Raw genomic sequence first — 23,370 nt, 5'->3', positions numbered from 1 at the left:
ATGTTGGAAGTATTTTAAGCAGTACTGGCCTGAGCATGCGACTCTCACCTGGGGTCGTAGGTTAGAACCCCGGCTACGTATATAGGTATGCCTTAGACCTAAAATATCGACGTTGTGTGTCAGGTACAGAAGTTTAATCATTTACTTGCGTATTAGAAACGATTATGGAACAGATATCGAAATCTAAGGCACAGACCTAAAAGGTTGTAGCTGCGTTTGTTTACCAATGGGGCTATTTATATAAATATTCTTATTATTTTATATAATATTCTTGGTAATCGTATTTGCTTAATCATTAAGAGGAAACTTGTAACTATAATTTCAAAGTGAAATAAAAATTCGACGAACAAAGCTTTAGCCAAATTGAAAAAGTTATCGGCTTGTTTGACAGCCCTACGTTTGTTTAGTTTATTACGTTTCTCTATTTTCGACAATCAATTTTTTTTATAGTGGCATTTTTACGTATTTTAAGGACTAGCCTTTTGTTTCAACATTGTATCAAGAGCTTTCATTTCAATATACATTGTTATTTTTTTGTTCGAGTGTCGAGATTCGGGTTTTTTACTCTCGCGAAAGTTACAAACATATATTCTCTATTGTTTTATTACAATGTGGGTCATATATAAGAGATTAAAATAAATATCGAGTAATTAATTTTATTTTATTCGCGAACAAATCACTCAACATCTCTCCATATGTCGCAAACATCTTTAGAACATATTTTTTCTCAAAAATATAAACACAAACCTACTAGAAACTATGAAAATGATACCCGTTCTGATTACGGCTTTGTTTTTTTGTTAATTTTGATGCAGATACGGGGTCGATATTTTATTTACAAATGTGTGTATTAATAACACGTAAATAGAAAACTTATTAAATAAAGTTTTTTTATAAATTTAACGATTATTTAAATAATCCTAATCCCTAAGATTGATTTACTCCAGTTAAACTATTTATTACAAACAATATATATAACTTAAAAACTTGACGATTAAAAATAGTGGCGGAGAATTTCTTGCCAGTTCTTCTAGCTCTTTCTACGCCCTTGACTTGCGAACTGGTAGTAAATGTCAATTTAGTAACATTTTAACTTAAGTGTACTTGGTTACCTAAATAAAGTTATTATGAGTTTGAGTTTGAAACTAAAATTTTGTGTTTTCAATATTTTTTTACATGTATGTTATTAATGAGAACAACTATCTTAGAGTACAAATTTTCAATAGTCCACGCACGGATAACAAAAAATCAATGGCACTGCAACTTTTTTAGGTCTGGTCCTCAGGTTTCTCTGTCTGTTTCATGATCATTTGTTAATCGAGCAAGTAGGTGATCAGCCTCCTGTGCCTAACTCACACCGTGTTGGGTCTAAGGCAAGCCGGTTTCCTCACGATGTTTTCCTTCACCGTTCGAGCTAATGTTAAATGCGCACATAGAAAGAAAATAATTTGGTCCACAGTCGGGGATCGAACCTACGACCTCAGGGATGAGAGTCGCTTGCTGAAGCCACTCGGCCAACACTGCTCTCAATGGCCACGCTCGGATACTTGACACAAAAACTATCAGCTGTATAGCTCCATCTAATTCTACCCTACTCTGTGTAGAGCCTTAATTTTTTTCTAAAGCATCCAACTCCAAATGAGCATCAAAGCTTCTACCGACAAAGTGAGTGACTTTTATAAGATTCATGTAATATGTAGGTAGGTATTATGTTTAAACCTAACATAGCATTCTATGGTATGTGAACACTAAAGCTTTAAAGACGCATTTAGCTTTTTCAGTTAAGAAAACTTAAAATGTTTCATAAAGCTCGTGTACGAACAAAAACTTTTAATTTCAACTTTAGGAATTATTTTGGTCGTAGTAAAATTAACTAAATAGTGGTTTGTTTAAAGCACTTTTTATATATTATTTCTTGTCATGGATTTAGTTATTATATTTCGATAATTTTAACTATATATGAGCATGTGAATTGCGTGTAAGTCAAACAAATGAAGACCATTTTGATATAGACCAAATAAGGAAACAGTGCAGTATCGAATTTACCAGCAGGCTGAGCCGGTCAGTTACGCGTCACATTTTTCCGTTACGCGCCAAATGAAGCCATTAATAACAAAAAAATATAATAACGATAGCAATTATAGTAATAATTCTATTACAATTAATGGAAACTCTGTAATAATCTTAGTAGTAATAAGGTAAAATGTAATAATTGTATTACTTGTATTCATGTCTATGATAATGGCTTCGCAACCAATACCTTGAAAATTTGTAAATCCGCCACATATTATATTAGTCAAATATTCTGGCCGTATTTGTTATAATGGATGGTCTAACAATTTGATTGATTTGTGCAAAAGTTTTTTGTTTTTATTATTATTATTAATATAAATTTTATTAATAACTAAATTGCTTGTCTATAGTCTGGATTTAGACGCCCATTTGGTCCGTTGTGCGTAAAATCCAGGCTAATTAAGCCGGCCTAGCTACCTCCAGAAGCTCAGAAGTTTCCTGGCCACTTCACACGGAGCAACCTCACTGCTCCGAGGCTTTCTATTCGTTACAAAGCCACGCTTAACTGTAGTTGTTGTACACAGAGTACTTTTTTCTGTGGTAAATTTCAAAATCTTTTTTAATGTAATGTGTGTTTGGACACTTATGTTAAATCAAAGTCAATGTAAAAATGATTTACTCATATACACATTACACAATGTACACTTATGAATGTCAAAAAAAAGATACATACATTAAATGCTTCTAATTTTACATTTACTGCCAGTTCTCAAATCAAGGGCGTAGCACGGAAGAGAAGAATTGGTAATAAACTCTCTGTTACTCCTTTTAAACGCCAAGTTTTTTTGTTTTACACAACGTTTGTAAGGAGCTGCAACCATTACACCAGTAGATTTAGTAAATTAGTTATTAATCTTAACTAGGCTCGTAATGTTAAATGTTGTATTTATTGTCAATTTATAAAAACGTAATTAAAGAATCTGGAAACAGTTAAAAGCGGGTTCAATTGTGATCTTAATAGGGTTTAGTTTAATGAAATTGCGGTTACTCACGCGGTTTCAATGGTATTTGCTAATCTAACTTGGTATTTACCAATCTTAAGATTAATGTTTTGGATGTTCACACCAGAACAATTTGGACGTTTAAAATGCGTTTATTTTTAATTTGCTACATGTTTCGCGTATTTTTTTTCAAAGTACCTACAAAAAGTTTTTTTTTAAATAATGAGTTAAGTAAACAGTTCTAATTGCATTGTTCCGATTGTTAGCTTAACAATCCTGTAATAGGTCATATTCCGCTGCCAAATGAATTTAATTACGACCCCAAAAATAACGAGTTGTACTGAAAAGATCTACGAAAATCACGGCAGAACAATGAGAATTAACTTGCGGATTTTTCGTTTTCTTGCCCCCATTAAAAACAAAAATGGAATTGCGAAATTTAAATTGCCTTTGAAAAATCTTACGCAGCCGGCACGCGTACGAACAAAAAAACACAAAACAATAAACACCATTAAACGCGAACAAAAGGAGTAAAAGGCAAGTCGGGTGCACAATTAAAACAAGAAATAATAAGGAGTTGTAATAATAAGTATTATTATAAAGAGATGACAGGAGGGGACGGCGGGCACACCTGGCGGGCCACGCGACTCGGCGCCCTCGTCAAAGCCTCTGCCGATTATTTTTTTTTTCTAAAGATGCACATTGCGGTAAGTCACTTCGTATAAGCTGTGGCGCTTAAATATTTTAGAAAACACACATTTGAATTTAGAACTTGTGGTCTATAACATCATCAATGTTTAAATTTAGAATGTCTTTCTTCTACAATTTCATATTATTTTTTCTAAGCTATTTAATATAACATTAAAAATTTAGAAAATTATTGTAGCATTCCACTATATGCCATAATTGAATTCAGAGCTATACTATCAATATATCCATTTATATTAACGTAGCCTAAGGTACTTCGTGTAAGCTGTGGCGATTAAATATTATAGAAAACACACATTTGAATTTAGAAATTTTTGGTTTTTTGGCATCCATGTTTGAATTATGTATCTTCGTTCTACAGTTTCATATTATTTTGACTATTAAAGGAAACAATACAATTAAATTTAGAAAATCATTGAGTGATTCAAGTATATTTCATATTTGAATCATGCTGTCAATTCATATAAATGTAGTACCTAAAGCACTTCGTATAAGAACTTTATGGTTATAGTAAAAACTAAAAATTATTTGAATTTGGAATGTATCGTCCTCATACAGATCAATTTTTATTTAAAACGTTTAAATTTAGAAAACCAAGTTAGTATTTTAGTATATTCCATATTTGAAATTAGAAGAGCACTATCCATGTCCATTTATTGATATTAATAATGAATTAATAAATTAAATATTTAAAAACATACAAGTTTTAAAATGTGAAATATAAACAAAGACACACTTTTTAATTTATATAATAATCGAATTGTAATATAATGTAAAGCTTGTAAAGTGTTGCTATGCTCATCAACCCCAAATATGCATCTTCAATGAATTATTGTTCAAGTATTGTATGCACGCGTAACATGTTTTCGGTGTAAGTCACCACCATCTGTCTTTGCTCATGAGCACCTGGTTTTATATTTTTTAAGTATGACACGCCCCTTCTAAGCAGGAGTCTAAACAAGTAGAATGTTTGTTTTAAACGAATTAAAAAGAGTTTTTGATGGTAACTATAAAATAATTAAACTTGTATTTGCTATTTGTAAAACGACAAATGTTAAATATTATTTAGTCTTGAATTGTTCAAAATTATTCAATTAAGTTAAACTAAAATGCGGTTACGAGCCATGACTCAGCAGTTTCATACCAAGAAAATTCCACACCACGCAGATGGAAATTACTCACGAGACGACGTCAATTGAATAGAGATACTGGTACTTTGTCAAATATACTGGTGTTAGTTTGATAGAAAAACGACGCGTTTTTTTCGCTCCAATAAATAATAATTTTGAATAGGTCTGGGCCTCAGATTTTTGTATATGTTTGATGATCATTTGTCTGACCGACTTTCTTGGTCTAACGCAACTCACTCGCGATCTTACCGTTCGTGCGAATGTTAAACGCGCACATATAAAGAAAGTCCATTGGTGTAGAGCCGAAGATCGAACCTACGACCTCAGGGATGAGGGGTCTCAAGCTGGAAGCACTAGGACAGAGCCTACTTCACTCAATAATTTTAAATATGGAAATTAATTACTTCCACTTATGGGATAGAGGAAAAAAAGGGGAGAAGTGGGTAGGCCTTAAAAACGGATGATGACTTGATAGGAATAGCTGGAAAAGACTGACTATCGTTATAGATATCATAGAACATTACGAGCCTAACTTTAGAGTAATTTTAATTGACTAAAAAGGATATTAAATAAGAATGATTAGAAGTTGGAGAAAATCTTAAAACTATTCACTGCCATGAGAGGCGCTGGACAGAAACTGGTGTAAATAGATAGTCGGCTTTCTTGCTGACCACGACTTTTAGTCGTGAGCTGCTGATGGAACAGAGAATGAGAACGTATGAAATATAAAATCTTAAAAATATAAAAGTTCCCTTACATTAAATTTTAAATTATTAACATTAAATTTTAGTAGAAAACTAAAAAATGTGTGCGTGTACTAGTGTACACACGTAAGAAGTGAAACTTCTTTATAACCTTATATTTCGTAAATTGGTTAAATAAAATAAAATTAGATAAAGTTTAACCAAAGGCTTGTATTATCATAGACATGAATACAAATGATATAATTATTTTATTTTATCTTATTGCTACTAAGAAGATTATTACATTAATTGTAATAGAATTATTAATATAATTGTTATCGTTATTATATATTTTTGTTATTAATGGCTTCAAATCTCTACGAATCAACCGTGGTAGGGACAAGAAAAAGATGGTGCGTAATCGAAAAATGTGACGGTAATTTTTTTTCAACCCCGATCAAGAATTTTCACTTCAAAAATCTCGGTACCGCTCCATATGTATGTCTGTATGTTTACATATTAAGTGTTACACGGCAACTTAGGTGCCAACACTTCAGGCGTCGTCACTCGTGATAAAGGCAAGTTTTAAAGTTTTCACATTAACACCAGGCAATTAAGTTTCAAGAAAGTTCCGTCGCTCCAGAATCTGATAATTAAAATTTCTTCGTATTTGTTGCCAAGTGTTGGAACAAATCAAATTTTATCAACATGTCGTTAATCTCTTGGAAGACAAAGCCACAGCTTATTTGGCGTTGTCATATTGAACGACGTTTAGTTACGCGGTAATTTTTAGAGCTAAATTAGCCTTTAAGAAGCTAGGAGACGGTACTTCAGTCCGGGCCATCCATTGCAACTGTATACCAAATTTGGCCCCACATGGAGTTCTGTTCTCAGCTCTGCTTTAGCTATACACGTATATCTTATATATACGCCTTTTACCCGAAGGGGTAGATACCACGTATTTCCACTTGCTATGGTCTCGCTACATCCAGTTTCATGATGTAGCAAAGGAGAGCACTTTGTTTGCCCAGCGCTTTTTCTCCTTTAGAGACTTAAACACTTAAAAACAAAATTTTCAGACACTATACTGAACTAGTGAGTAAACTTAAAAACTTCTTGAAGCAGCTTTTTGTATTACTATAGATTATGTATGTTATATATAATGAAATATTTTATTTATTTATAATACGTTACATTTATAGTAAAACAATATAATACATAAAAAATATAAGGGATGCAACAGGCGGCCTTACCGTTAATAAGCGATCTCAGGTAACCCTAGTAAGGTAAAAAAAACTATATATATGGGTAAAGTGCAAAAAGTATATAACCAAATTTACCTTTAACTTTATTTAAAATAATACGATAAAAATAAATAATACACTAAAAAGCACGGGTTCAAGATTTGCAAAATACGAATTGCGAATACAATAGAATAAGAATTTGGGGATTTGGTTAAGAAATGTTTATGTAGAAGACTTTTGAAATAGGTTTCACAACTTAATGGCAGAGAGACCCTAAACGAATTGCCTAAGAAGCTTGAGCTGTGAGCCGGAATTTCCAAGAAGCATCGATTAGATTATTAAAAACATAAATTACAAAATGGTCACATATAAAATGTACCAGGCTGGCAGAATTCGCAAAGAGATCTAACTAAGTACATCATTGCGGGTTTACATTTTACATAATACCATCACGAGCCCGCATCTAACGTATAATTACAAACGGTATCTTAAGTCTTTAATCGCGGAGTCGCATCTCTACAACTCCACGGCTTAATGGAGAGGCGACTCGCAGTCTTTCAGCATTTGTGCGCCTTTTAAAATTTCCTTTTTACCGGATGTTCACGGTTGCAACTCTAAATGTACAAAACTCATGTTCTACCAACGTGTGTGGCCTTAATTAGCGGGGATTGTGTGTTTTATCTGTGGCAAACGGGTCATTCTTTTGCTGTATAAATGGTTTGTTCGCTTTAGATAATTTAACTATATGGTACGCAACTTTCGATCTTTTAAATTGTACAATAGGATGTAACTTATATAACTGAAACGTCATTTCTAACGGACATTGTTAACGGAAGTTGTAAAACCTTTCAGATTGTAATATCTCTGAATAAAACAATACGCCAGCTATACGTTCTTTGAGAAAAATGAGAAAGGGTTTAAAAGTAGACTTAGCTGACTTGAATACATTTTTTTGTATCGAAAAGAAAATAGACAAGTCCTAACATAGAGCACACAAGAACGTACTAAACAATAACCCACTAACGAAATTAAAAAGTATGCAACCTCATTTTCCAGAACCTCCATGCTCCATTACTTAAACTGCATCTTTTTAAATGCTCTGGCTGAATGCGCGCGGTCCTTGAATCGGTTTAGAAAAATAAAAAAAAGAAAACACACGCATGGCGTCCTATTGTGCGCAACACGAAGGTAGATCTCATTAAGGGAACGTTCGGAATTAAGAACTGCGATGAAGCGGAGTCTTAGCGATCATTACCGCCGCTGACACCTTTATACTCTGTGAAATTTATTTTTTATTTCTTTTTTTTTCAGTTGCCAGTTTTAGATCTGCGACACTTGTAACGGATATCGTTATGACCTAAACTTTTTAATGATGTACACTATTGTGGAGGCTTTAGAATAAGATAAGACTTTCAGTGATTTTTTAATAATACAATATTATGAACCAATCGAAAATTTATACAACCGAAATCGACAAGATATTTATGACATGAATTTATTTTATCGAGTGAACAGAAAAATAACAAACACACATTTCACCTACAACTAGAGAATTTAATTAGCTTTTGTATTAAATAAAGTACTTAATTACTAGATAAAAATCTGTCTACATTGATAAGTCTATGCAAAATATTATCTAGCATACCTAAGTGCCCACTTAGGACCTACACTGGCCACTTAACGAATAATTTTACTAAAAATTCTTTTATTTATATCTATGCTCTCTCACTTCCCTTTGAAAAAGACGGTTTGTATAAAACAACGATTCATAATATTTAAAAACATTCTAAATTGAATAAAAAATTTACATTTGACTTGATTATAAAATAAAAGAACTACTTGGCTTTGAGTTTCTAAGCTCAAAGCTATTAATTTGGTCAGTATATTTTAAAAAGCTTCCGGTTGCTGTTAAATTAAATTATTTTGTACGAGTATAATATAACTGTATTAAAAATTAAACTGGAATTGTATGGGAAAAACACCTTTTGTATGGCCAAAATCTACTTAAAAAAAAATTATTTAATTAATGATTATTTGTGTGAAACATTAAAATTAATATTAATTTGATAACGTAATAATATATTTTATTTATATGATGATGTTGTGATAAAAAATAGGAGAATTGACTATAATGATAACATTGACTCATAACGTCACGTTTATTCTACCTTTTAAGACGAATTTGCACGGTATATATTGGAACTTTAGATTGTTTCACCATAACATTTTTGTACCATACTCTTGCAAATGAATCGTTAAATTGGGATATTAAAAATATATTTCCAATACACAAAAACAATATTCTTAACCTACATAATAATAATAATAATTCTAAATTAATAAATAGAAAATTAAATCTTATTAAAATAGTATGGTCCCTGTACCAATACAATCGCTGGCAGCATTGCCGCGCTGTATTGCGATCGGTACTTATTCCTAATTAATACCAGATGCGGCAATAGATATCGTTTTAAGACACATAATTCTTTATCCAACATTGTTATCACCGCAGTTCTCCGACTATGACCGTTGTTAACGATAGGTCTAGTAATAGATATACTAGTTTTTAATCCCTTTAAGAAGTTTTAACTGTGTATCGCATATGCAGAAAATGACAGTTACTTACCTTTTAAAGAAAAGATGCGTTGTTTGATTGTCCAGTGGTGGAGAATCTGGAAAAGAGTAAATACACATCAAACAAACAAATATAGTGATACAATATGTAGAAAAAAAGACACATTTATGTATTTTTTAGTAATTGGAGCAAAACCGTCAAGTTTTGGTACTTCAAGTAATAATAGGTCAAATGCGATGCTCTGTGAAGCCTATTCTGTAAAGCTTCTGGAAGGAGCTAGGCTGGTGTGGTTAGGGGTTCACGTGCAACGGACCAAATGAGTGTCTAAGGAGGGAAACGGGCAGGAAGCAGACCTAATGCTAAGTGGTACCGTGACCCATGGACATTCATATTTCCAGAAGGCTCTCAAGTGCGTTGCCGGCCTTTTAAGAATAAATATTGTAGATAACAATTAAGTCCCTTAAATATCGATTAAAAACCCTGAAGTTTTTGTTGTACACTCGACTTTATAGGTAATTTTATTATGGATAAAAATATATATTCAAATAGTATATAATTTTGATCTTGGTTATAGGTTTTTGACAGTAGTTATAGCTACGCGAAGTTTAAATTTGATAAAGTATTGACACGTAGGTATGTTTTTTTAAGTAAAAGTAAATTATCCCCCTAAAACCTCCGTAAGTAATCTTTATCTCTAAATTTAGGGGGAAACCCGCAAAGTATGCAACACGCTTCTTATTTGCATTTGTGATCAACGAGTCTGTCATAATTATATAATAATATGATTGGAGCCTATTAAAATAAAAAACGCCATCTATTGATGAAAATACAAACTAAAGGTAAAAAAAATGTTCCTATGTTTTAGTATGCATTGCTTGAAGTAAGCATTGCTACGCGATGTAAACTCACGTAAATAAATCAGACACGAATCCCTTTCAGGCATTACTGTAACCTTTAAACGTTACTTAACTAATCAATACTTGATCGTTACACACAAAATTAGCCGGAGAACTTCCTATACAAACTTTAACCACGCCCACGTCTTAGACCCACCCACTAAGCTCGAGACGGGGAGTCTTATGACCTACTTTCCCATTGGCCGCTATAAATAATACTTCTTTAAAATTACGGTCATTGTTCGAATGCATACTTTGCTTTTGTGGTTTTATAGGAATAAAGTCCTAATCAGTTGAAGTAATTTGTTGCGTTTTATGTTTTTATATACAGTTTTAATGTTAGGTTTAATTCCGTATAAGGAATTACTTGACTTACGACTTCAGTAAGAAGAACGGCTATAACTTGGAGAATCTAGGTTCGTGTCTTCGTGAACATAAAGAAAAGCAGTCATCTTACCAAGAAGCTTCTAATTTTATAAAGCTTTATAAAAAAAGGGTTCATATATTTTTTTATATAGAACATACGTTTAAGCAAGAGGTTGTCTATAGGAAGGCTAGGAGATTGTTCATGAGATGTCTTTTTAACCGACATTTAATTTTAATGTCGGTTAAATTAACCCAAATTAGGTAAACTGTCTAAGAAAGATTCCTATCTAACTAAGAAGGTAAGCAGTTCCACGCCTTTGCCGTTTTTATAAGAAACTCAAATGTCGAAAACAAATACTTAAGTAATCTTATTCCTTTAAAATCGAAAATATTTCAGAAAAAAAACTTCTAAAAAAATTGAAATGCAAGCGAAATCTGGCGTCTCTTCCACAGACTATCAAACAAATTGTTGAATGAAACGTTATATAACACGTAATAGATAATTAACAATCTAAAGTAAGAAATATAATCTCTCTTTTTTTGACGTTTGACTTATTTCTTTACATACATATATGTTAAGGCATCTAAAACACAGTCCAACAATTACCAATATTATTTAATTAGAACGTATTTAAATATATTTAAAAAGATAATGTAAAAATAAGTGTTAAATTCAAAAGGCATTTTTTTGTAGTTCTATTATATGTATTGTACACATTATACATAACAATAGAATAGGCTAATATATACTAAATTCTAAGAAAAGATTCAACCAATCGTATGCCATGTCCGCCGATGTCTTGCCACACCCCCTTTCTTAGAAGTTTACACCCACACACGTCTTAACACACCTACCTACTTCTAGTTACCATTCAAAGACAATTCCTACGTACAGTTGGTCAAATCTGGACACAATTTAATATATTTATATAATTAAAAACACTCACCGCAATTGTTATTTGGTTTTGTCAGAAATTATTATTTGCTTAGGCAGTAGTGACATCTCTTAGCAGTGTTTGGTATTGACAAAACATTACTACCGAATACGTTGTAACTTTATCTGCTAAATAATAATATTTTTTTTCTATTTAATGAAAATATACTTATTTATATACATACTTCTTAATATTAAATTTATTATCATTACTTCGAATTATTAAAGCACTAAAAGAGCCACCTGTGAACAATGATATAAAACGATGCGCTCGCGCAGATTGGTAGCGCCATCTATGGTTTACTACGAGAACTAGTACTATATCGATAATGAAAGTCCGATTACTGGTAAGAAATTATTAAGCTTCTTATTTTGCACGTTAGATGGCAGTTGGTATAATCATAATAAAAAAACCTAGTGTTTCGTTAGTATTTCGCATTTATATTGCAAAATTTAAATAGAACAAAAAATATTCAATACTTTTTAATTTTCTGATGTTATGCAAATTTGTACTATTTGTTTCATGAATTTGAAAACGCCTGGCAAAATTTTATAGCAAATGTTGCGTTGTTCAATTTTAGTTTAATAATTTTTCGGCAATTTGAAAACAATGTTTTTTAATCTAAGTGGGCAGGTTCAGCATATTGTATTGGGATTGCGTTTGAATAGAAATAATACAACATTTTTATGAAAACCGAAACAATTTACGAGAGGAATTTTTGACCAAACGGGTGAATATTTAGATTTAATAAACCAAAACAAGTCCAGATCTATGGGTATGTACGATTTAAGGCGAGAAATACCGCATCTAAAATATGTTTTTACTTTTTAACATACGGGAGTCATACTTAGAGGTAAGTATTGACTCGGAATCTTAGGGTATGTTGATAGTTCAGATGCGTAGATATCTGAAGTGGCGTTGGTTTAAAGACTAAGACATTTTTTTGAAGATTAAATTACCTTTACGAGAGATGCCTTGTATATTATGACCAACAGTGCCACTTCGACAAACTAAATCATTTGCACTTATATCGTAACCAATAGGAAATATACCTTAAAGTTTTAATATAAAAAAAATACGTTCACAGTAACTTGACATTGACGTTTTAAACCTTTGACATTATAGGATTTTTTTTAAATTAGTTCGAATTAATTACCTTTTAAATGCCGTATAAGAATTGTTATCTAAATACAGTGTAATTAAAGAACTGAAATTTCTCGAGCCTTATACAATACAAAGAAACGCGGCGTACAGTGTCTTTGATGACGCCTGTCATAAAGTACAGACTATACTCTACTTACGGAATATGATAATAACCGGTAATCATTTTTGGTTCTCGGCCTAAGAAGATGTTGCTTTGATGATTTTTAAGACAAGCCGGAAGGAAAAGGAAAACTTTCCTGCTATCATTATATAATGAAACGAGTGCAGAATTTTTACTTTTTGTTTTTTATGTATCCGTTTTTTAGTATAGTTTGTTTTTTTGTTCCTGTTTAGTTTTGTCTCTACAACTATGTGTAATATGTATTTTTGCACGTTTTGCCTACCTTTTCTAATTTAAAACATTTTTTTTTCTCTTCTTATAGAAGTTGCCTGGAAGAGATCGCTTGAAAGCGATAAGGCTGCCAGTTGCCCTCCTTTTAATTTAATTATGTTCACTTTTTATATTATGTGCAACGAAGTGTTAATAAATAAATAAGATTTTTTTATTTTGAGTATGAAGAACTGTGGTGTTATAAGCACGATACTGATTTTGAAAATAGTAATAATACAAATGATTTATATGTTTTTATATTTCTTCTTACCGTAGATTATTAATTAACAAAATTATTTTTGTTACGATGGTCTTAAAAAATTCATATAAAATTTTAAACTTAAATAAAAATATTTGTCCGAACTTGACATTATGTACAGCCACTAAAAAGGAAGAAAACAAAACAAAAATAAAACCAAAACAATAATAATTTATTTTAAAATACCAAATTAAAAAAGAAATTACTTAACTACTACATCACACTTACAAAACAATATAAACAGCAAATAAAATTATCCGACGGAAGCGGAACTAACGAGCAACTTGATAAAAAATGTCTATAAACCAAATAAAATAGCTTAGTATTTAAAATTAAGCACCTTGGTCCAGTGGTTGTTTACGTCCGGAACTATGCGAAATTCTTAGTCCATAAAAATCACAATTGTCCGAAACTTAACTTACACTTAAAAAGTATACGGCAGCCAGTCTCAAAGAATTATTTCTAAATCCTTAATATTAATTCAACGCTTATCCAATATTTTATCATCAAATGCTCACTTGTCGTTCGCTAGTTAAAAAAAATAAACTTTAAATAAAAATATTTCCAATAACGCCCAAACGTTTAATCTCTTACAAATGTAACCGACGTAAATATTAAAAATTTAGCAAAACTTTTTTATCCACTGCCAACAGTTAAGGTTTAAAAAATCGGGGATATTTAGCCTAAAAATATCTTCGATTAGACGCGGTTGGAATTTTTAAATTTAATTTTGTCTTATTAAATTTACAATCACAAGAGCACGAGGAACGTGTATTGCGCCGCGCGGCCCGGCCGGCCGCCGCGACTTCAGACGGACGACTGAGACTGCTCGCGGCCCACCGCGCCACCCTGCTTACTTCCCCCCTTCACCCCGCGCCCCGATCCCCCCCGCTTCTACCCCACAGCCTGCTTTGCCGCGCCTCTCTCGCCGCGGGGCCGACTTCGTTACGAGCCACTTGTAATCGGCGCGCGATTTTTCCGCCTTAGACAAATTAGGCGGTCCGGGACTGGCAATACTCAAGCTTTCTTTGGGCGGCTTCTTAACCTTCAAGACATTTCTTTTGTTCACGCCTTACTTTCCTATGTAGTGAACAGAGGCTACGTAACGCCTAAACAACGCAATACTCGCGTGGACAACGCGTGTGAGGATAAAAATTTCGATGAAGCGATGTAACAATACGTTTTTAAAAATAAATTATCGGCACTTCAGTGTTATGGCGGCGGCTGTTTTATTTTTAAATGGCATTTAATCGCCACTTTCACTTTCAGCGATACCGAGGCCGGGTTAATTGTAAATAAAATTCAATCATTCGCAAAAAATCCGCGTAATCGACATCGACAATATCAATGAGAGATACGCATTTAAAAGTTAAAGCGCATTTTATGCATAATAATGAATCTCGTTGGCGAAGTTTTTATTCGTTTATTTTTATTAACAACAAATGTTTTACATTTCACGCAATTAATTTCAATGTCAGCTTTATCGTTGATTCTTGACCAACTTTGACGTATTTTTTATGTTATTGAGATTATTTTTAAAAATAAAATAAAAGTCACAGATACACACAGATTTCTGTAGAGTGAACATCCTGCTCCTGTCACACGCAATTGACTTTTTGGGTCTAAGACAAGCCGGTTTCCTCGCGATGTTTTCCTTGACTGTTCGAGCGAATGTTAGATGCGCATAGCCAGAAAGTCGACGACCTCACGAATGAGTCTCAGCTTTTTGTTTTGTGAATTGTGAAAAAAAAAAATGTGAAGGCAGAGATTTTTGTGAATAAACTAAAGATTTGCATACAAAACATAGCACTAAGTTTGACTCCCGTACGTCAAAATAGATATGAACATACGGAAGTCAAATTCACGTACCTGTATCTCTTACGATTATATGTTTAAGGGTTTAGACCGAAATAGACAATCGTGATAATGGCTATATACAATTAGGACCACAGATAAGAGATTTAGTCATTTTTGCGTCTGTTTAATGAGACAATGATCTGTGGTTTTAAATAGCAAGCAATAAGTATTTAGCCGGGAACCTAAGTTTACGTTCTCTCCATTTAGCACGGCCACAGAGGTGTTGCTTAATATGTATGTATGTAGGTAATTTTAAATTACAAATACAAAGTGTGGTTCTGTTGTCTATGCCAAAATTCATCAATATTTTTTATTTAATAAACGAACATTTGTATATTGAATAAAACCATCTTATGCAATACAAATAATATAAACCGAATTACAGCTTAACAAAATTAAAAGAAATAAAACAGAAAATGTAATTTAATCTATAAAGAAATCATAATACAAAAAACCAAAAATTTCAATGTAAAATTATAACGAAGACAATCAATTAATTTTTTTCTTTCCTTCGGTCCAGAGATAACTCACTGGTCGCTTGATTTTAACGAGGTATTGATTTGGTAAATCTGTGATTTGTTTTTTTACAGCATTTTTTTGTAATATTGTCTGTTCTTTAACAATTTTAGAAATATCATGAAAAACCAAGCTGCCCGTAAAAAATAAGATTTTAGTCGACGGACGACTAAAGAATCAAATGTTACCATATTTTAAAATAAAATCACAGACTTAATAAAATATTCTTGAAATTAATTTAATGATTTTAAATATATAAAGTTTTTCATGATTACAATTTCAAATAATTTATAACACACTTTACGATATACTTTGTGGTATATTTTTACATATATTTATGAGTTATGGATTAATACTTTTATTATTTGAGAATCATGATTTTCTAATAAAATTGTTAATTTTGGTGTTTAAAAAAAATTACATGTCAAGTAACATTAACTAAATTACTTCAAACAAAAAATTATACAATAAAAAAGAAATTAAAAAATATATATATTTAAAAAGCACGACTTAATACACCTAAAAAAACACTATTAAATAAGCACTAATAAATTACAACACATTTATTTACCTGGAATAATTTTACACTATTCTTCCAAAAAACACGAACTTACGCTAAATTATCTAAATATCCCAAGAACATCACAAATAAGCTATATCCAACATCTAAACCGATTACTTTGTACAAAGTTTCTAAATATTCACAGACACGTTAAGTTTTTTCACTTAAAAGTACGACAAAAAGTCCTGAACACTTTCCGATTAAATTTTGATACTAACAAACGTAAGGAAAATAAATAAAATTGTAAAACTTGATAGAGGAACTAATACCGCTTACAGACTATGCGGCAAACGAGCCGAATATTTACATTGAAGAAAAAAAAATGAGGTCAATCGGAGGTTACGGGCAACGCAGCCGGTCGGCATGGGCCGCGACGGGATGTGGCATTCTAGTCCTCAGTCGCCCTCCGCGCCCTTCCTCCCCTCTGTCGCCCGCCGCGGGACCGCCGAAAACCACGTGCGCACTCGCGAAAGAGATCCTCAGCCGCGAAACGCCCGCGTGCGACAGGGACGACACTGTTCTTTTTTCAATTTACTATATTTGCTGATTTTTATTATTTTTTCGCATTTCGATATTTTATTTTTTAGTTGATGCGCTCCGCAACTCACCTGTTGTGCTTGACCCGTTTCGATCTGTCGACTGATCACATGATCGACGGTTTTCGATGTTTTTTTATGACTTGTGGCCACCTCATATGTACGCATTTCTACAAATAGAGAAAATCAACAGCCAACCGGCGTCAACTAAAAAGTTTCTAAAATAAGTACGCGAGGATAACTTAAAAACGTTTCAAAACAAGCGATGAAATTTCGTTCAAACAGTTCTAAATAGTTACCTATATCTAAGCAAATTAATCAAACATTTATAGTATAGAGAATACATTTTAAATCAAACTAGAAATATTAATAGAATACGAAATAGATAGAAACATAAAAACGTTCATCATAATTTGTAATGAGTGCTGCCGTATGACGCAGCGGTGGATAGCGGAACTAAATTGAGCGACAACAGCGCACCTACTATTTGCGATACAAATTGGAACTATTGCTTGGTTCATTTCTAACGCGTAGTTTATTTTGCTTTTTTTCTCTTTTTTTAATCGTGAAAGTGCAACGTTCACTTCGCTGGGCATTCAACGGGCATTTTCGTTCACGTTTTCTTTTTAGTTTTCATTGGTTTTTCACAGACGTTTTGATCATGTCGCGGAATTGGCGTGTATGTAACATACATTGTTACTGCTGGGGAATGTTAACACCTGAATTGGCTCCGATATTGGAAAAATAGTTTAATATTTGTTTGATACTTTTGTTTGTACATTAGAGGTATTTTATTTAATTAGATATTTCTAGATATTGATAATAGATGGCGTTAGGAGTATTGTTTATTTGCAATTATGATATGTATGTTATAAAAGGCATACAATTAAAAAAATATTATTTAAGAATTAGTCGTAATTATTATAAACAATTTACTATAATATAAAAAAATGAACAAAAATTATTTGCAGCATTGTAGCTTTACGGCTACGAAGTGCTACGTGCGTAGGAGTAATGCTACAATGTTTCGTAGCAAATATTTGCTTGGCGTACATAACTTCTCAAAATTGATACTAAATGCATATTAGAAAATACATTTAAGGCCTAAATATTCGTTTAGGATTATATTAAAGCATTTTTTTTGTTTTTGTGTATTTCTCTGCTTTGTTTAATGTTTTTTAAACATTTTCTGATAAAATGGCAAATTTATGTTTCACTAAAAAATAATATAAATCAATGGCGCTACAAACTTTTTAGGTTCAGGCCTCAGATTTCTGCATATGTTTCATGATCATTTGTTAATATACTAGGTAAGTAGGCGATCAGCCTGCTGTGCCTGACATACGCCGTCGACGTTGGTTTCCTCACGATGTTTTCCTTCATCATTCGAGGGAATGTTAAATGCGCACATAGATATTGCATTGGTGCACAGCCAGGTATCGAGCCTACGACCTCAAGGATGAGAGTCGCACGCTGATTCCACTAGGCCAACACTGCTTAATTATTTGTTACTATCTAAAATTATTAAAATATTCAGTTTTTTAAAAGACTTGAATGTTGGATACATTTTTTTTTATATAAACACGTTTTTTTCCAAAGGGACGTACGTAGACAAGACTAGACTAGCCCACCCCTTACAATGATCGTTAGCTTTTTCTGCGCCAGCCACTCTCATATATCTGAATCTATTGAGACGCAGGCCGTCACCATCACTTACACTTCCATCGGTGCAACTAGTTTATTATTATGTAGTCGGACATTCGACATAAATAAATAAATAAAAATAAAATCTTTTCAAAACCTATTAAAAAATAAAATGATTATATTTTTCTCTATCTTAATTTTGTAATAGAAGGCAAACGGGCAGGAGATTTACTAGATGTTAAGTGGTATCGCCGTCCACATTGCCAGAATGCTCGCAACTGCGTTGCCGGCCATTTAAGAATTGAAGCTTGAAGGAAATACTTATGTGGGCAGCTGGTTCCACACAGTAGTGGTATGCAAAACTGCCTGTAATGCTCAGTTGTGGAACGGCGGACGTGAAGGTGATACGGATGGTATTTTGTATTGTTCCCTGACGTTCAATTATGAAACTTACCTGTAGTTTTCTACTGTACCAAGTGAAATTATGTTGACTCGCTTAAAGATTTACCGTTTATATAAACTATCAATTGTCACAAACGGGAACAAAATTTATGAGACAGAAAAAAACTACTTACTTGTCTATGATATAAAATGTCTATTAACATTCCCCTACAATACGTTGTAGTCGTAAACCTAACCAGTTCCTTATGTGGGAATAGTTGACAATATACCTCTAAAGCAGAGTTGGTCTAGGAGCTTCAACGTGCGACTCGCATCCCTGAGGTCGTAGCTTCGATCCCCCAATGGACTTTATTTTTATGTGCGCATTTAACATTCGTACGGTGAGGGAAAACAGCGTGAGAAAAGCGGCTTGCCTTAGACCCAAAAAGTCGACGGCGTGTGTGCACAGAAGGCTGATCACCTACTTGCCTATTCGATTAACAAATGATCATGAAACGGATACAGAAATCTGAGGCCTAGATCTAAACAGGTTGTATCGTTTTGTCTTTTGAATGTTTCGTCAAGTTATGCTCGAAAACATGACGAAACATTGAATAAGTAAGAAAGAAAAAGAAAACAAGAGAACCTTTTTTTAACGGACTAACATCTATTAAGAAGTAACATTATTACGCGAACAATTTCACATTAAAAATGCCACTTAACCTTTTTCAAATGGCTCACCATAAAAAGGAAAGCAAATCACCGCCTTAGGGCTCATACACACCTTAACGGCTGTAACAAGGAGCTAACTTCTTTTTTATAGAGACACCTTAATGCAATCGCTTACAGGCAACTTATATGTGGGATTTTTTATTACGTAAAATTTTAATCTTATTGTATACCTTATTACACGTGTTTAGAACACAATTTCCCTTAAACCTTGTTAAGACGCGAGAATCACCGATAGATAAAAACTTTAAACCCCGATCCGTTTAAAAAGATCGTATCTGGATTATTTGCAGCCAATTCTCAGTCTAATTCGTTTGAATTAGCGATTGTATTTCTCTGTAACCTAATGTGTATTTACGTTGAAATTGTTTCCGAATTAAAATGTCGTACATTTTGTTTGGGAATATCGTGAAATGTCCTTTTTGATGTGTTTGTTGAAAGCATTGTTCTTTATAATGTTAGGAGATAAATGAAGACAGGTTATAGTATCTATGAGACTACAATTTGCATGAAAACAAATTGAACTTTTTTATTTGTCCGTTTTATTATAACGATAAACCGAATGTTCGGACGTTATTTTATCATTCTAACTCAGGTGAGACATTACTTCATTGGTTTATTGAGGCCGAATCAAGTTCCGTGATAAAATTAAAAAAAAAACAGTGCATCTTCCTAGATGTGGGCTTCAGATTTCTGTATCTGTTTCATGATAATTTGTCAATCGAATAGGCAAAGAGGTGAGCCTCCTGTGCTGACACATGCCGTCGACTTTTTGGGTGTAAGGTAAGCCGGTTTCCTCACGATAATATCCCTTAGCATTCGAGCGAATGTTAAATGCGCATAGAACGTCCATCGATGCACAACCGGGGATCGAACCTACGACCTCAGAGATGGGAGTCGCATGCTAAAGGCACTGGCCAACACTGCTCTAAACAAAAATATCATACGAAATTCATTTTTATAATTACAGTTCTCTCAAAAATCGCAAATTCATAACAAAACCCATATCGAATGAAACTTTTTAATAAAAAGACGTTACAAAGAGCTTTTGTTTGAAGACTGTGAAAGAAAGGGTAATAATCTACAAAATGAGCCACCAAGTAACGTTTGTTAACAACAAAAGAACTTAGAGGGGATTGTGGTTCTTTCGCCGCTAACGAATCGGTCCCAAATATTAAGTCTTAAAAGTTCATGCAAAGGAAACTGTAGATTTTTAATCGGGACAACTGTTTGGAAGTTTTGGGAATGATTGCTAATTAGCTACGCATCGGCTCAACAATTTTAGCTGGATTAATTTTAATGTCATATTTGGCTTCAGCGTGAAACTCTCCTCCCTGAGATCGTAGCTTCGGTCCCCGTCTGTGTACCAATGAACATTCTATGAACATTTAATATTCGCTCGAACGGTGAATGAAATTATAGCGAGAAAACCGGCTTGTCTTAGACCCAAATCGTCGACGTTGTGTAATCACGCACACAATTTATTAATTAACTATTAATTGTAGAAGTCATGTAGAGCATGGTGTAATGGTTGCAGCTCCTTACAAACGCTGTGTAAAACATAAACTTGGCGATTAAAAAGAGTGGCGGAGAGTTTATTGCCAGTTTTTGATTGATTAGAGAACTGGAAGTAAATGTATAATTAAAAACATTTAATATGTATTTATTTTTGACGTTCATAAGTCTACATTGTGTTACCTATATGAATTATTTTGACTTTGCACCTACTTGCCTATTAGATTGACAAATGATCATCGAACAGATACAGAAATGTGAGGCCCCGGCCTAAAAAGATTGTAGCTTTTGTAAATGAATTAACAACATCTAATAACCGTTTAGAGCTTATTTTGTTTTAAGTTTTTTATTTAAATTTATATCAATATTAACGACTAACGTGTTCCACTGAATGAGTGGTTTCGAGTTTGAATCTCGACTTGTGCTTTTTAATATCTCCTTTGGCTCCATATCTTCAAGCATTTTTTTTAAAATGTAATAAAAGCCAAACGGGCAGGAGTCTCATCTGATGTCAAGTGATAAAAGCCCAAGGACACTCGCCTCACTCACATCGCCAGAAAGCTTGCAAGTGCGTTGCCGGCCTTTCAATAATTGATCGCTCTTTTCTTTAAGGACCCTAAGTCAAATTATTATTATTAGTTATTTTAGTATTTATAACGAACTTAACTGAGCTTGGACACAGGGGTATTAATTCATTAATATGTAATTTTCAAGTAATGTTAAGAGCTTTTTCGTCCAACTTCGATTTAGTTCCTTTTGGTGTTAGAGACTTAGGTGTTTGGGCTGTGCACAGGCGCTAATTAAAGATTTAAGTTGGTGCCTCGATTACGATCTCTGGGGCGCGAGATCCTGTGGGAGATCGTGATTTCCTCGCTCAACAAATAAGTGTCGCAATACAGTAAGGAAATGCTGCCAGCGTTAAAGGCCAATGTACCAATGTACCTTACATTGCCACAGGGACCAAACTTTTTAAATTTGTTTCGATTTTCTATTCATTAATTTTTAATTATTATTATTATTACTATGTAGGTTAAGAAAATTGTAAATACTCTATGCTTTCGTAGCAATCTATAGAAATTATCACAGTTTAATGTTTATGGTAATATACACCTAACACACAGGTATAAAGACGAGATTATTATTTGAGAATTCAAAGTAACTAAAATCATTATTAATTGAACGGTGAAATTAGCTCTCAAAAAGCAAAAAAAAAAAAAATACATACCGTTCATACTTAACTCTAAGTCTCAAGTCTGAGGATATTTCTACTTTGTATCTCAAGATACAGTCTCGTCTTCAGTACTGTCAAACTGACTTTGTTTTCAGTTTATTGAAGTTTACCAAATCATACATATTACGATATCTACGGAATATGCTTTTGGTAAACATATACAAAAATATAAAAATAAAGTAAAATACATATTTTTTTTGCTAATTAGCAAAAAGATACCAGCAAAACAGCTTTCTTAAAATATGATCAACCCATTATCGAATATATCCAGATGCGGATAAGAACTGTTCAATCCGTTATAATCGCGAATAATTCGGATGAGAGGTGCCTGAACTCCAACTTTGGTTTGGTTAGTATGAATAATGTGTTTTAATAATGACGAATTAAAGACGAGTATAGATTTATACACTAGAGTAGACACACACAGTGGTCGTGATAAATCACTGCGCCCACAAGTACCTACATTACGAATGTCGTCGGTTAATTTATAGTGAACTTTCAATTTGGCAAACGGAGCCCTTCCGTAAATCTCTGGACTATAACTACTCCTTGTGGTCACCCGCTTGACCAAACACGTCGTTTATCCAATTCCAATTACATTTGAAAGCCTAGAAGATAAGAATATGTATTTTGTAATTTTTTTCATTATATCATTTCTAGGCTGTCTGCATTATCAATTATTAGTATTAAAATATTTCAAAACTTCGTTTGGAACTTCGGAATCATGGTTATTTTATATTTAATATGAAAAGGCACGAGCCACAGACCATATTTTTGATTGATTACAAAATATTATATATTTTCCCTTTCACGTGATACTCCAAAGCATCTTAAAAAAATGAATCATAGAACAATGAATTTCATCATGTTACCGTACATACAGATTACACGTAGATTACAAATTACCGTCCGTATCATCTAGATGTCCGCCGTTTCACAACTGATCGTGGTTTAAGGCGAATTTTGCCAAGCACGCACTTAGATGGAAATGCACTTGTGAGCCTTCTGGCAAAGTTACTCACATTCCTCCTTGGAACTCCTTGGGAGGCGGTATC

The 23,370-nt window shown here is 33.1% G+C and overlaps 1 protein-coding gene across 2 annotated transcripts in view; it reads right to left on the bottom strand.

The window, feature by feature from the left end:
* The window catches only part of LOC123716283 (homeobox protein prospero), an 83,713-nt gene extending 66,820 nt beyond the window's left edge, over nt 1-16,893 (bottom strand). For both annotated transcript variants that reach the window (XM_045671945.1, XM_045671946.1), the window contains exons 1-2: nt 16,289-16,893; nt 9,406-9,451 (exon numbers count right to left, since the gene is read on the bottom strand). The gene's annotated coding sequence lies outside the window, so the exon portion shown is untranslated. The remainder of the gene's footprint in view (nt 1-9,405; nt 9,452-16,288) is intronic.
* Between the last annotated feature and the right edge of the window lie 6,477 nt (nt 16,894-23,370).

Source organism: Pieris brassicae, chromosome 11 (assembly GCF_905147105.1).
Source record: "Pieris brassicae chromosome 11, ilPieBrab1.1, whole genome shotgun sequence".
In the NCBI taxonomy this organism is placed as follows: domain Eukaryota; kingdom Metazoa; phylum Arthropoda; class Insecta; order Lepidoptera; family Pieridae; genus Pieris; species Pieris brassicae.
This window is presented reverse-complemented; position numbering and strand designations above follow the sequence as displayed.